This window comes from Bison bison, unplaced genomic scaffold (assembly GCF_000754665.1).
Source record: "Bison bison bison isolate TAMUID 2011002044 unplaced genomic scaffold, Bison_UMD1.0 scf7180017864492, whole genome shotgun sequence".
In the NCBI taxonomy this organism is placed as follows: Eukaryota; Metazoa; Chordata; class Mammalia; order Artiodactyla; family Bovidae; genus Bison; species Bison bison.
In genome coordinates this window covers 8199568-8214843 of record NW_011495051.1, presented here as the reverse complement: position 1 = coordinate 8214843, position 15276 = coordinate 8199568, and the positions used below count along the sequence as shown (strand labels likewise).

At 48.7% G+C, this 15276-nt stretch overlaps 1 long non-coding RNA gene across 1 annotated transcript; it reads left to right on the top strand.

Annotated features, from left to right (window-relative positions):
* The first annotated feature begins 9536 nt into the window (after nucleotides 1–9536).
* LOC104979835 lies at nucleotides 9537–15239 on the top strand. The gene is made up of 3 exons (XR_824204.1): nucleotides 9537–9885; nucleotides 11603–11863; nucleotides 14962–15239. It is a non-coding gene; the product is annotated as an uncharacterized LOC104979835 (long non-coding RNA).
* The last annotated feature ends 37 nt before the right edge of the window (nucleotides 15240–15276 follow it).

The following is a 15276-nucleotide window of genomic DNA, read 5'->3' as shown; positions in this document are numbered from 1 at the left end:
CTGAGGCTTCCCTGGCTGTCCAGTGGTTAAGATTCTGAGGTTCCAATACAGGGCGTGCAAGTTCAGCCCCTGGTCGGCGTGCATGTATGGCTGAGTCACTGTGCTGTACACCTGAAACTAACACAGCATTGTAATTCAACTATGTTTCAATTTTTAAAAATAATTTTTAAAATATTTTAAGAAGATAAAGCTATTTGGAGCCAGTAGTAGGAAGGGGTACAGAGGCTGGGTGGGGAATGCTGGGCTAAACCCAAACCATTACCAGCTTCTGCCTGTGCCTCTCACTAGCTCTGCAGGGACATCGAGGCCCCAAGAAAGACACATCTGTTGTCCTGACAGCACCCAGCCTCATAGCTGTGTTTAATGGGGCTCAGTTGTCCACAACATGGCCATCAGGGAACAGTGAAGAAAGCAGTCAGAACCTGTTACCCCACACTGGAATCCCTTAGCCAGATCAAGGATGGAAAAAGTCACCGGAAAAAAATGACTTAGGGTCTAGAATTTTCTTTCTAATAATCAGGGCATAAAATGTGTGTGTTTCCTGGGCTACCATAAAGCACGACAGACTAGGAGGGTCTTTCCAGCTGGCTCTGTGGTAAAGAATCCACCTACCAATGCAGGAGATGCAAGAGACGCAGGTTCGATCTCTGGGTCGGGAAATTGCTCAGAGAAGGAAATGGCAACCCACTCTAGTGTTCTTGCCTGGGAAATTCATGGACAGAGGAGCCTGGTGGGCTACAGTCCGTGGGGTCACAAAGAGTCGGACATGACTGAGCGCACAAAAACTAGGGCTTCAACAATAGAACTGTACTAGCTCACACTTCTGGAAGCCAGAGGTCCAAGAGCAGGATGTTGGCAAGGTTGGAGGACTCCCCTGGTGGTCCAGTGGCTAAGCCTCCATGGTCCCAATGCAGGAGGCCTCGGTTCGATCCCTGGTCAGGGCACTAGATCCCACATGCCACAATTAAAGATTTAGTGCAACAAAATAAATGTTAAAAAGAAAAAGATGTTGGCAGGACTGGGAATTCCCTTGTGAGCCAGTGGTTATGACTCAGTCCACTGCAGGGGGGCATGGGTTCAATCCCTGGTCAGGGAACTAAGATCCCCAAACCCCTTACAGAGCATCCCTCCCTACCCCCCAAAAAAGTGGGCAGGGGTGATTCCTTCTGAGTCTATGAGGCAAGATCTGTCCCATCCCTCTCCCCTAGCTTCTGGAGATTTGTTGGCGTCCTTGGCATTTCTTGGCTTGATTCACCACCCTTATCTCTGTCCTCATCTTCAAATGGTATTATCTGTGTGTGTTCAGATTTCCCCTTTTTATAAGAGCACTGGTCAAGTTGAGTTAGGGCCCATCCTAATGACCTCAACTGAACTTGACCATCTGCAAAACCCTGTTTCAAATAAGATCACAATCTGGCGTCAGCACTTTCCCCCTCTTCCTGGGGAGAGAAGTAGTTGAACCCATGACAGGGAGTAAGGGGAAGGATGGAGCGAGACTGGCCATAAGGAGTGTAAAGTAGGCACTTGTGGCTTCACCACTTGTCCTCTTCGCTGTTGCCTATTTTGAAATTCTCTGCAATTAAAATATTAAAAAAAAATAGAGATGTGTGAAGACATTTATTCAGGGAGCCGTTCTTACATGAAAATGCCTATCACAGGGGGACTTCCTTGGTAGTCCTGTGTCTGGGACTCCATACTTATACTGCTGGAGACCAGATTCAATCCCTGGTCATGGAACTAAGATCCCACATGCTACGCAGCGTGGCCAAAAAACAAACAAACCTTATCACAACCTCTTACGACATTGGTTAACCCAGAGCCCAGAGAGGAAAGTGTCTTCACAACCTTTGAAAAATATCCCTGAAGGCAGAATGCCCACGCTGAGGCTGATCAGGCTTCAGAAAACTCAAATGAACTAATTGGGCTGGGAACTGACCCCCAGGAGATCCAGAGGGTGAGAGGCAAGAGGCTCTGATGTGCAGTGAAGGTGTCTGCTTATTGATGGTCAGCATGGAAGCCCACTAGGCTTCCCTGGTGGCTCAGATGGTAAGGAGTCTGCCTGTAATGCAGGAGACCTGGGGTGCATCCCTGGGTCGGGAAGATCCCTTGGAGAAGGGAATGGATACCCACTCCAGTATTCTTGCCTGGAGAATACCATGGACAGAGGAGCCTGGCAGGCTTCAGTCCATGGGGTTGCAAAGAGTCGGACATGCAACTGAGTGGCACACACACACACACACACTTACAGAAGCCTAATAGGAGACATGAGAGGATAGGAGGACCCCAAAGGCTGAGAAAAGAGCCACAGCCCACACCAAAGATACCTCCATCTCAGATTTCCTTGGTGATCAGGTAGCTAAGACTCTGCTCTCCCAAGGTAGGGGGCATGGGTTTGAAACCTGGTCAGGGAACTAGATCCCACATGCTGCAACTAAGACCCGGTGATGTGTGCATGCTGTTATGTCCAACTCTTTGTGACCCTATGGACTGTACCCCCACCAGGCTCCTCTGTCCATGGGATTCTTCAGGCAAACTACACTGCAGTGGGTTGCTGTACCCGCCTCCGGGGAATCTTCCCAACCCAGGGATCAAACCCCAGGCTCTTATGTCTCCTGCATTGACAGGAGAATTCTTTACCATTAGCGTCACCTGGGAAGACTCAGTGCCGTCAAATAATAGTAATAATACATTTAAGAGAAAAGATGCTTCCATCTCAGGATTTCCCTGGTGATCCAGTGGTTAAGACTCTGTGCTTCCACTGCAGGGGGTGCAGGTTTCATGGTTCAGGATGGGGCCAGAGGAAAAAAAAAAAAAAATGCCTCCATCTAGCAATGACGTACCCAGGAAAGACGAAACCTGAAAAGCTGCTCAGAACACGAGCACACTGCTGGGGAACCTAAGGAAGGGGAAGCTGCCAGCCCAGGAGGAACTGCCCTTCGATGCCTCCTTACACCTCTGTAGGAGAGACCCAAAACTGGTGAGAGGAGGCAAGGGGGACAGACAGAGGGTCAAGAGCTGGGGGACCAGGCCCTTCTGCTCTAGCAGGGCCTCCAGCCGGGAGAAGCCTGACCTGGGCTCCCATCCAACACCAAGTTCAGAGATTTGAACGTGAGGCTGATGTGGACCTGAGTTCCAGGCAGGATTCGCAGCCAGTGGCATGGCAGAGTCCGCCACAGAATAAACTTTCACTGAGCTATGGTTTTTCCAGTAGTCATGTATGGATGTGAGAACTGGACTATAAAGAAAGCTGAGGGCCGAAGAATTGCTGCTTTTGAACTGTGGTGTTGGAGAAGATTCTTGAGAGTCCCTTGGACTACAAGGAGATCCAACCAGTCCATCCTAAAGTAAATCAGTCCTGAATATTCATTGGAAGGACTGATGCTGAAGCTGAAACTCTAATACTTTGGCCACCTGTTGGGAAGAACTGACTCATTTGAAAAGACCTTGATGCTGGGAAAGACTGAAGGCAGGAGGAGAAGGGGATGACAGAGGATGAGATGGTTGGATGGCATCACTGACTCGATGGACATAAGTTTGAGTAAGCTCCAGAAGTTGGTGATGGACAAGAAAGCCTGGCGTGCTGCAGTCCATGGGGTCACAAAGAGTCGGACACGACTGAGTGGCTGAACTGAATTGAACTGACCTGAGTGGATGGAGGAGCCAAGTTCTGTTCTGATCAACATCCACACGCCATGCAGTTTTGCTTTCCACTCTCGGGCTGTTATAAGGAACCGTGATTCGAGAGTGAACTCATCTGTGGGGAAAAAGGAGGAAGTCTGTGGTCCTGACCAGGAAGTTTGAGGTGGGATTGTCCGAGCTCAGTTGTAAGGAAACAGACAACTTGCAACTACTGCTATCTGTTCTCCTGTGCAAAAATGGTCTTTTGAATTTTATTTATCCATCTATTTATTTACTTATTCATTCTTTTGGCCGTGCCGGGTCTTTGTTGGGTCAAATGGGCTTCTTTTATTGTGGAGCATGGGCTCTAAAGCTCACAAGCTCAGTAGTTTCAGGGGCTTAGTTGCCCTGACGCGTGTGGGATGTTAGTTCCCTGAGTGAAGATCGAACCTGTGTCCCTCCTGCATTGGAAGGCAGATTCTTAACCACTGTACCACTAGGGAAGTCCCATGAATGGTCTTTTTTTTTTTTTTTTAGTTTTTCTTTATTTGTTTTGTTTTGGCTGCATGGGTCTTTGGTGCTTGCAGGCTTTCTCTAGTTGCAGCGAGTGGGAAGGGGACACTATTCTGTAGTTGTGGCATGAGGGCTTCTCGCTGCAGTGGCTTCTCTTGTTGCAGAGCAGGGGTTCTAGAGCGTGGGCTCAGAATTTGTGCTGCACCAGCTAGTTGCCCCGAGACATGTGGAGTCTTCCTGGACCAGGGATTGAACCTGTGTCCCCTGCGTTGGAAGGTGGATTCTTAACCACTGGACCACCACAGCAGTCCCTAATGGTCCTACTGAAATCTCACTCCCACCCTTTGCAGGATGCATTACCATCCCTTTCTGCAGCTGAGGCCATCAAGGTATCACTAGGTGACATGGCTTGCTCAAGGTCACAGCTGGTGGCTGTGCCCTTTGGCCCCATCCTCTCAGCAATTGCTGGTCCCTGAACATCCAAGCTGTACATCACAGCTCTGTTTTGGTCTCATCCACTGGACATGTCAGAAGTACTGGGGAGCCACAGTGAGATACCACTTCCCACTCTGGTGGCTCTGACAGTAAAGAATCTCCCTGCAGTGGAGGAGACCTGGGTTCAGTCCCTGCATTAGGAAGATCCCCTAGAGAACGGAATGGCTACCCACTCTAGTGTTCTTGCCTGGAGAATTCCATGGACTGAGGAGCCTGGTGGGCTACAGTACATTGGGTCACATAGTTGGACATGACTGAGCCACTAATCACATCCATTAGGATGACAATGACCATAATAATTAAACAAAATATATGTTGGCAAAGATGCAGAGAAATTGGAACCCTGGAATCTTTGTATGTTGCTGGTGGGAATGTAAAATGGTTCAGCTGCCAGGAAACACAGTCTCACAGTTTCTCAAAACGTTCACCATGAAATTACCATGTGACTCAACATTTCCACTCCCAGGTAGACACCCAAAAGAAATGAAAAGATGCTCATACAAACACTTGTACAGGAATGCTGATAGCACCATGATTCAGAATAGCCAAAAGGTGGAGGCTACCAAAGTCATTCCATGAATGAAAAACAAAACCTGATTTGACCTTACAATGGAATGTTACTCAGACCAGGGCGTGAACAGTACAGAGGTTCCTCGATTCCTTGGAAAATTAAAAATAGAACTACCCAAAACATTGTAAGTCAACTCTATTTCAATACATATATAGAACTAATGTATGCTCCAGCCATTCCTCTCTTGGCTATTTATCTGAAGGAAACAAAGCTGTTCTTTTGAAAAGACAGCTGAGAATTCCCTGGTAATCCAGTGTTTGGGACTTGGCACCTTCATTGTGGGGGCAGGGTTCAATCCCAGGTCAGGAAACAGTTCTTGCAAACTTGCTGCTTTCAAAAAAAAAAAAAAAAAGGAAAGAAAGAAAGAGGACTTCCCTGGTGGTCCAGTGGTTAAGAATCCACTGTCCAATGAAGGGGTTGCGGGTTTGATCCCTGATCAGGGAACTTGCCACATGGCAATTAAGCCTGAGTGTGGTAACTAGTAAGCCTGCTCGCTAAAACGAAGAGCCTGGGAGCCAAAAAAATAATAAGATATCTGGACCTTGTGTTCCTAGCCATGTTACAAGCTGGGGGATGAAATCCTCTAGTACCTTCCATAAAAGCAGTGGGAAAGGAATCCTGGGTTGGAAGAACAGCATGTACGGAATGCTGAGAATAAGTGAAGTTCATTCATTCAACCAATACTATTGACCGTCTGCTTCTAATGACTGGACATTGATTCAGGTGCTGAGGCTGAGAGATTCCCTGGCCTTCTGGCACTCACACAAATGGAAGTGATATAATCAAGTCATTCAAAAGAATTTCAACCAGTGAATGAGTTTCAGTAATGAAATCATTAGAGCAAGTGACAGGGAATGATTAGGCTGTGACCCAGGATGGAAGGGGCCAGCGAGTAGGGGAGTACTGGGAAAGTTTTTTTTTTTATTTTAATTGTTTATGTATGTATGTATTTATCTATAGTTGCACTGGGTCTTCGTTACTGCTTGGACATTTTTCTAGTTGGGGAGAGCCGGCTTCTCATTGCAGGGGCTCCTCTTGTTGTGGAGCACAGGCTCTAGGTGTGAAGCCTTCAGTAGCTGCAGCACTTGGGCTCAGTAGTTGTGGTGCATGGGCTTAAATGCTCCGAGGCGTGTGGGATCTTCCTGGACTAGGGAAGGAACCATTATCCCCTACATTGACAGGCAGATTCTGATCCACTGTACCACCAGGCAAATCCTCGGGAAAGCTTGTTAAGAGGAGGCCGAGGCCACAAGAAAAGGTTGGCCCCACCAGGGATGAGAGGAAGGGCATTCCAGGTCAAGGGAACTGCAAGGTGGTCACACCAGAGCGCAGGATGAGTTCCGAGCAGGCACAGTGCCCTGGAGTGGGGTTTGGGTACTTCTGTCCTGGTGCACAGCCTCTGGTTTGCAGTGCGACCATTCCTCCTTTCCTGAGACTGCCTGACACCCTGGAGGAAGCCCTGCCCTTCCTGATGGCTGCGGAAAGGGGATGGGGGAGCATCTGCTTCCCTTTCTTTCAAGAAAGCACAAAGAGAGTGTAGACTGGGGGCACAAATTTTTCTGCCTAACTATCCCCCATTATCATTCCATCTCAGGAAATGGCCCTTCACCCTCTCAGGACATCAGAGCAGGACCATGCATCAAGTGCAATGTGCCCTGCTGCGAAAATGAATGTCAAATTGAACCACATCTCTGGTCCTCACTGCCCACTCTAGGCACCACCAGTTTCCTGGTTCCACCCAGTCCTCCACCCACCCCACCCCCGACTGTAGCTCCAGCTGTCTCAAGAGGGTGCCTGTAATTTCCCAAGTCAGGGGTGCCTCCCCTCTGCTCAGAACCCTCCATGGATCCCATTTCACTCAGAGGAAAAGCCAAAGTACTCCCCAGCCCTTGCTCCACACCATCCCCTCCATGCCCTCCTCTCCCCTAATTCCCTCCGTTCCTCATTGCACTCCAGCCACACCAGGCTTCTGGCTGTTCTTTAAGGCAGTTCCTACCTCAGGGCCTTTGCACATCCAGTGAGCTCTGCCTGGTACATTCCTTCCCTGATATTGTTAGGACTCCCTCCCCACCTCCCTCCGTTTCTTGATCAGTGTCACCTTCTCAGTCTTTCCCATGATACTCTATTTATTGCTTTAGGAATCCTGACATTTCCTATTCCCTTCCCTGCTTTATTTTTCTCTTTATTTTTCAAGCACAAGCTACATCTCCATATATATATATTAATATTTATGTATTTATTTATCTGTGTTGAGTCTTAGTTGCCACTTGGGTGATTGCATCTTCTGCATCCACTTGGGGAATTTTAGTTGCGGCATGCAAACTGAGTTATGCCACACGGGATCTAGTTCCCTGACCAGGAATGGAACCCGGGCCCCAGCATTTGGACAGCAGAGTCTTAGCCAAAGGACCACCTTTACATATTGTATTTTTGTTTCTGTTGCTCCTACTATTAATAAATGATTTCTGTGTGATAGCAAGAAATTTGGTCTATTCTGTTCATTAGTGTGTCCCCAGCACCTGGAATGACACTTGGCTCACAATAAGCTCTTATTTAAAAAAAAAAAAAAAAACTTAAAAAAAATGTACTTGTTTATTTTTGGTTGTGCTGGATCTTCCCTGCTTCTTCTTCTTGTTCAGTCATTCAGTCGTGTCCTACTTTTTGAGACTGCATGGACTGCGGCACTCCAAGCTTCCCTGTCCTTCACCATCTCCCAGAACTTGCTCAGACTCATGTCCATTGAAATGATGATGCCATCCAACCGTCTCATCCTCTGTCGAACCCTTCTCCTTCTGCCTTCAATCTTTCCCAGCATCAGGGTCTTTTCCAATGAGTTGGCTCTTTGCATCAGGTGCCAAACTTCAGCTTCAGCATCAGGCCTTCCAATGAATATTCAGACTGATTTCCTTTAGGATTGACTGGTTTGATCTCCTTGTGGCCCAAGGGATTCTAAAGAGTCTCCAGCACCACAGTTCAAAAGCATCAATTCTCTGGCGCTCAGCCTTTTTTATTGTGCAGCTCTCACATCCATGCGTGACTACTGGAAAAACCATAGCTTTGACTATACCAACCTTTGTAGGCAAAAATCATGTCAGGATTCCTAAATGCTTTTTAGTAAGCTGTCTGGGTTTGTCATGGCTTTTCTTTCAAGGAGCAAGCATCTTTAAATTTTATTGGTACACTCACCATCCACAGTGATTTTGGAGCCCAAGAAAATAAAGCCTGTCACTGTTTCCATTGTTTCCCCATCTATTTGCCGTGAACTGATGCGACCAGATACTCTGATCTTCATTTTTTGAATGCTGAATTTTAAGCCAGCTTAAAGCTCAACATTCAGAAAACTAAGATCATGGCATCCAGTCCCATCACTTCATGGCAAATAGATGGGGAAACAGTGGAAACGGAGGCTGACTTTATTTTTCTGGGCTCCAAAATCACTGCAGATGGTGATTGCAGCCATGAAAATAAAAGACACTTACTCCTTGGAAGGAAAGTTATGACCAACCTAGATAGTATATTTAAAAGCAGAGACATTACTTTGTCAACAGTAGTCATGTATGGATGTGAGAGTTGGACTATAAAGAAAGCTGAGCACTGAAGAATTGATGCTTTTGAACTGTGGTGCTGGAGAAGACTCTTGAGAGTCCCTTGGACTGCAACGAGTTCCAACCAGTCCATTCTAAAGGAGACCAGTCCTGGGCATTCATTGGTAGGACTGATACTGAAGCTGAAACTACAATACTTTGGCCACCTATTGCGAATAGCTGACTCATTGGAAAAGACCCTGATGCTGGGAAAGATTGAGGGCGAGAGGAAAAGGGGACGACAGAGGATGAGTTGGTTGGATGGTATCACCAACTCAATGGACATGGGTTTGGGTAGACTCCAGCAGTTGGTGATGGACAGGGAGGCCTGGCGTGCTGCAGTTCATGGGGTCACAGAGAGTCGGACACGACTGAGCGACTGAACTGAACTGAACTGAAGAATTTTCCATAGTTTAAAGCGCTTGCTGCTAAGTCGCTTCAGTCGCGTCCGACTCTGTGCAACCCCATAGACGGCAGCCTACCAGGCTCCGCCGTCCCTGGGATTCTCCAGGCAAGAACACTGGAGTGGGTTACAATTGCCTTCTCCAACGCATGAAAGTGAAAAGTGAAAGTGGAGTTGCTCAGTCGTGTCCGACTCTTCGCGACCCCATGAACTGCAGCCTACCAGGCTCCTCCGTCCGTGCGATTTTCCAGGCAAGAGTACTGGAGTGGGGTGCCATTGCCTTTTTAGCGTAACGTAAACACACAATCAAGGTCAGGTCCGCTCAGGGACGGGGCCCTTAGCGCCGGGAGCAGTTCCGTCATTTGTTTCACGGCCGCTGCCGCTAGGCAAGCCTCAGGATTTTAATTTGCAAATACCAGTGCTGAGCGCCCAGCTAGGGGGGACAAAGCAGGATCCGTCCAGGCACTCTCTCAATCCAGAAAAGCCAGGGTCCGGGAGGGGAAAGCGCGAGGTTTCTTCGGAGCACCGCCCCCTCCCCCTCCTTGGCCAGCGGTATAAAAGGACCCATGAAGCCCTGGCGCCAGTCTTGGCCGCGATCCTTGGTACCAGCTCCCCCGCCCCACCTCCGCCTGCGATGGCTCCCAGCGCCGCCGGTGCCGCGCGGCTTGCGCTCCTGGCCCTGCTCTGGACTCTGCTGCCCGGTGAGTTAGGGGCGGGGGCTGCCATCAAGTCAACTTTGGAGACACGGGGTGCGTCCTGAAGCCGTGGGAGGACCAGCCCGCGACCGCCTGGGAATAAGGCGATTCGTACTTAGGTCGCTGTTTATGGGAAGTTGGGGTTAGAGGCACCGATTGAAAGTCAACAGCCATGGGTTCCCATCCAGACCCTTCATGGCCCGACTGCTCTGCGGGTTGCCGCTCCCGAGGATCTACAGGTTTTCCGCTGTAAAGTGAAGTTAATAGCGGCTACCACTCAGCGGTTGTGTCCTGGCCCAGGAGGTGGTCTGACTGTGAGGAGGGCCACCCCAAGCTTAGGTAGACTGGGGTCCCTACCCCACCTCCCCGCCATGCACATTCTGTTCCTCACCGGTGCCCCCGGGGGAAGTCCTGGACTCTGCTCAGGGGGATTCCAGGGCTGACTTGCCCAGGGAGCAGAGATTGAGAATGGGATGCCCCAGCAATCCTTCCCCACCTTCAGTCAGGAGGAAGGGGAGAAGGGGGACAGCTGGTCTCAGATGGTGGTAACTGTCAGAAAGTAAGAGACTGGAAAATCCACACCAGCTCAACAAAGAGTTCTAATTGGGATTCCAATCTGGATTCTACCCCTTTCTAGCTGAGTAACCTCCCCTTTTGCATGGGGCTCTTGTCCATGGAATTGCCAGGCAAGAATACTGGAGCTGGTTGCCATTGCCTATTCCAGGGGATCTTCCTGACCCAGGGATCCAACGTGGGTCTCTTGCTTGGGAAGGCAGATTCTTTACCATCTGAGCCACCAGGGAAGCCCCAGCCTCCCATCAGGTTTCACCATTTCTCTCTGAAGTGGGAAGGATCCCAGAGTCACCCTTGGAGAACTCACAGAGCTGCTGTTTCCACATACCTCCATCCTAGATGGAGTAGACCCGAAGCTGAAGGCAGAGATCATTTTGAGGGGGGTCTGGGGAGGGTGGCAGGGTTAGGATGGGTGGGCTCACACAGAGATTTTTTCTGTTTGAAAGCACCATGGTCTGAGGGAGCTTATCAGAACAGACCCCCTCCTTCTTTCCTGCAGCCACTGGCTACCTGCCCTGTGCTAGCGGGTGGTGTGGTGACTGTATTCGCCCACTTTACAGGCAGGGGAAAGTGAGGGCCAGAGAGGGGAAACCACTTGTCCAAGGGAGTGGGGACCAGCCTGATTGGAGCTTCTTCACACTTGACCTCTTGGGAGGGAAACGGACACTGACTCCATGCCCCTCCTTTGCTAACATCCTCCATGGTCACTCAAGGTCCTCAGAATGAAGACCACATCCCTGGCATGGCTGAATACTGCTTACATGATCCTCCTGACTTCATTTTCCCCCAACCTATCCCTTTGTTCTGCTCCAGCCACCCTGCCTCAGGACCTCTGCACTTGCTGCTCCTTTTCCTGGAGGTCATTTCACTTTTCTCTGGAATGGCCCACCCCTGCTCTGCATCCTGATCTCTGCTCACACATTCCCTGGTCACGAAGGAACTGTCTGTTCTCTCATCCTGTTTCGTCTTTCCCGAAGCCCTTGTCAGCATCAGTTGTTAATTATGTTGTTTACTCATGAATTTTTCTGTCTCCCACACTGAAGGCAGAGTTTTGTCTTGTTCAATGCTGTGTCCCCAGCACAGGCTGAATGCAGTAATATTGATGAGCCCCAGTTGTCAGGCCTGACCCCTTCCCCCGATTTGGTTCCAGGGCCTGGAGGTGCCGGAACATCAATACATCCTTCAGAAGCCATCATACCCTGAGGAGGCTCTCTGAGGGTGAACTGCAGTATCTCCTGTGACCAAAAGGCAATTTTGAGCCTAGAGGCTGAATCAGCCCAGAAGGTAGTGGACCGCAGGAACAACTGGAAGGTTTTTGAACTGAGTGATGTTCAAGAAGACCACATGCTGTTGTGCATCTCAATGTGTCACAGTGAAGTGACGATGGCTTCAATGGACCTCACCGTATACTGTGAGTGGCTGGGTCCAGGGCCTGGACTAGGCAGACTGGGTGGGGGAGGTGGACAGGGGAGTCCCAGCAGGTTGGAAAGCCTTCGTAACTTGGTGAGTGGAGGCAGGGTCTCACTGACGGGCAGGAGGCCCATCTTTGGAAAGTCTGATGTCATCTGGACGCCCTCCTTGAACTCCATAGGGGTGCCCTTCAAATATGGACAGGAATTCAGAACGTTCCTGTATGCTGTCTCTCTAGGCCTCTTTAATAAGCTGAGATGGTCCTAGATCTGATTCTTTAAAAAAAAAAAAAAAACAACACTGTGGTGTGTTTCCTGGTAGTGTGGAGGCACTGATATGGCCTGGGTTCAGTACCTGGTCAGGGAACTGAGTCCCTACAAGCCTTGAGACCAAGAAATAGATAAATAAGTAAAAGATATGAATTAAAATTAGCCCTGAGTTTTTTTTTTTTTTCAAACATTGTCAACAATACAAAAAACTGGTACCAACTGGTCTGGCAAGAGTGTGGGGAAGCAGACAGTCTGTGGACATTGCTGACAGAGTGGGGGTCCCAAGAGTCACAGCTTCTGGTGGGGAAGCAGACATCAGTCCCCAAAATGTCACATGTGTGGGTCCTTTGACATAGAAAACCCACTTCTAGAAATTGGGCCTATAGGTGCTCCCACTCACGAGGGAACTGAAGCAGGTAGGGGGTTATTCACTGTGGCTTGATCTGGAAGGGAAATAGCTTGCAAGTCACTCTAATGTAGGGAACTAGGGAGACGTCCCTGGTGGTCCAGCGCTTAAGACTTCACCTTCCAGTTCAGGGGGTGCGGGTTTGATGTCTGGTCTGGAACTGGGATCCCACATGCCACACAGCCAAAAAACCGAAACATAAAACAGAGACAATATTGTAACATATTCAATAAAGAGCTTAAAAATGGTCCAAGTTCAAAAAATTCTTTTAAAAAACATAGGGGGTTGAGGAGAGAAACAATGGTTCAGTCATCCCATGGAATAGTATGCAACTGTGTAAAAGAATGAGACAGAACATTTTGGGGGTATTGTCAAGTTCAAAAGAAGTAGGGTCTGCCCAGAATGACTGTCAAGGTACCACAGTGTTAGGGAGACATGGGGGTAGGGAGAGAGAGGTTGTGTTTCTGCATTAAAGAGCTCTGGACAAAAACACAGCAAAAGCAGCTGGCTGTGACAAGGGAAACTGGGGTGGCAGGGGCGCTCCAGGAGAGGGCAGGGGATGTGTTTTCTCCATGTGCCTTTTATTTCCTTTGGACATTTGAAGTGACAGTGAGTTAGCATGACATAAGCAATAAATAGATACATGAAATTCAAACTAAGAAAATAAAAAAGGAAGAAAGAGGGATTTCCCTGGTGATCCAGTGGTTATGAACCTGCCTTGCAGTGGAAGGAACACAAGTTCAATCCCTAGTAGGGGAACCAAGATATGCCTGTGAGCGACTAAGTCCATGTGCTGGAGTGATGCTCATGTGGGGGAGTGAGGGGGAACATAAGGCTTCCTGATTGATTTTCACTTGACCCCCTTGGAAAGGTCTAATGATGCAATGAGGCCTGAGGGACATTCGCCTTCACAGTGCCTGAGTAGAAGGAGCTTTGGGGCATTCAGTGGCTTTGTTTCTGGTTTCGGGAATGTTTGAACAGCTGCTGGCCAAGTGAGCAAAGTCCCCAAACAATCTCAGTGGCCTCTGAAAACCCCCCGGAAACCTCCTCATAGGACCCTCTGCATCTCAGCCTGAGACTGAAAGCACCACCTTCCAGGTTTGAGTCCCGGCTCTGCTAAATTTCTCCCTCTTTGGGTGCCAGACTTTGCCTTAGTTTTCACCTCTGTGAAATGGATCACACAGTCGCACCCAGTAGCAAAGGGTCACCTAGGAGAGACTGTAGCTTGGTCCTGCCCCACTGCCAGTATTTAGATGAAGAAGCGTCTCTGGGTGGCTGAAATTTCTCTAGATTGAGTTGTAATTTTTGCAGGAGAGGCCCCTAACTGGATTTTGAAGCACGCACAGGAGTTGGTAAAAACAAGCATGCTAGACAGAAGGAACAGGGCTTCCCTGGTGATTCAGTGGTAAAGAATGTGCCTGTCAGTGCAGGAGACATAGGTTCAATCCCTGATCCGAGAAGATCCCACATGGCGCAGAGCAACTAAGCCCGTGGGTCACAACACTGAAGCCTGCTAGCCTTAGAGCCCAGAATCCCCATCAGAGAAGCCACCCCGATAACAAGACTGTGCACCACAACTAGAGAGTACCCCCATTCACCTCAATAATAGAAAAGCTCACACGGCAAGAAGACTCAGCAGAGCCAAAAATTAAAGAATAATATTTTTTTTAAGGGTAGACAGAAGGAACAGCCTGGTCAAAAGTTTGGAGTGGGGAAACAAACTGACATGCAACTGGGGAGGTTAGAGGGACTGAATATCAATGGATTGGTGTCATTGGAGCTGAGTTTGGCAGGACTTTGAATGCCAGACTGAGAAACCGAGACCTTCTCCTTCTGTTGATAGGGAGCCATGGAGAGTGTGTGAGCAGGCAGACATCTAGAGCACAGGGCTGACCTTACAGGAAGCCAGGGAGCAGCTAACTGTGGACCCAATCCAGGTCATACATGTCGTGGGCAGTGGTGTGTACAAGAAGGGAATACTAGGGACTTCCCTGGTGGCCCAGTGGCTGACTCTGTACTCCCAGGGGACCAGGTTCCATCCCTGATCAGGGAACTAGGCCCCACATGCTACAATTAAAGATCCTGTGTGTGCAATGAAGACCCAGCACAGCCATATAAATAAATTTAAAAAAAAATTTTTTTTAAAAGAATGTAGTTCTCACCTTGGAGAAGGAAATGGCAACCCACTCCAGAAATCTTGCCTGGAAAATCCCATAGACAGAGGAAGCTGGTGGGTTACAGTCCATGGGGTCGTAAAGAATCAGGTATGACTGAGCATACACACACATTCCTCACCTTAAAAGTAACCTCATTCCAGTTTACAGTCATCCTCTTAACTTCTGAAGTGGATTAGTAATAGTCTGAAGAAAAACATATGAGTCTTCCCTGGTGGTACAGCAGTTAAGAATCTGCCTTCCAATGCAGGAGTTTCCGTCCCTGGCTGGGAAACTATGATCCCACATGCCAAAGGGCAACTGAGTCCAAGCACCACATCTACTGACGCTGGGCACTCTGGATCCCGCCCACCATAACTAGAGAGAAGCACAGTTTGCCGCAGGGAAGAGCCTTCTTGCTTCAAGGAAGGATCTGGCATGCTGCAATGAGATCCCGCACACATCAGGTAATAAATATTTAAAAGTAAATTAATAATAATAATAACAAGAGCCCTACTCTCTTTAGACCCAGTTTATAGCTTAGAAAACTCAGACTTCCTTTCCCTAACCCTGAGGGCAGGGATTA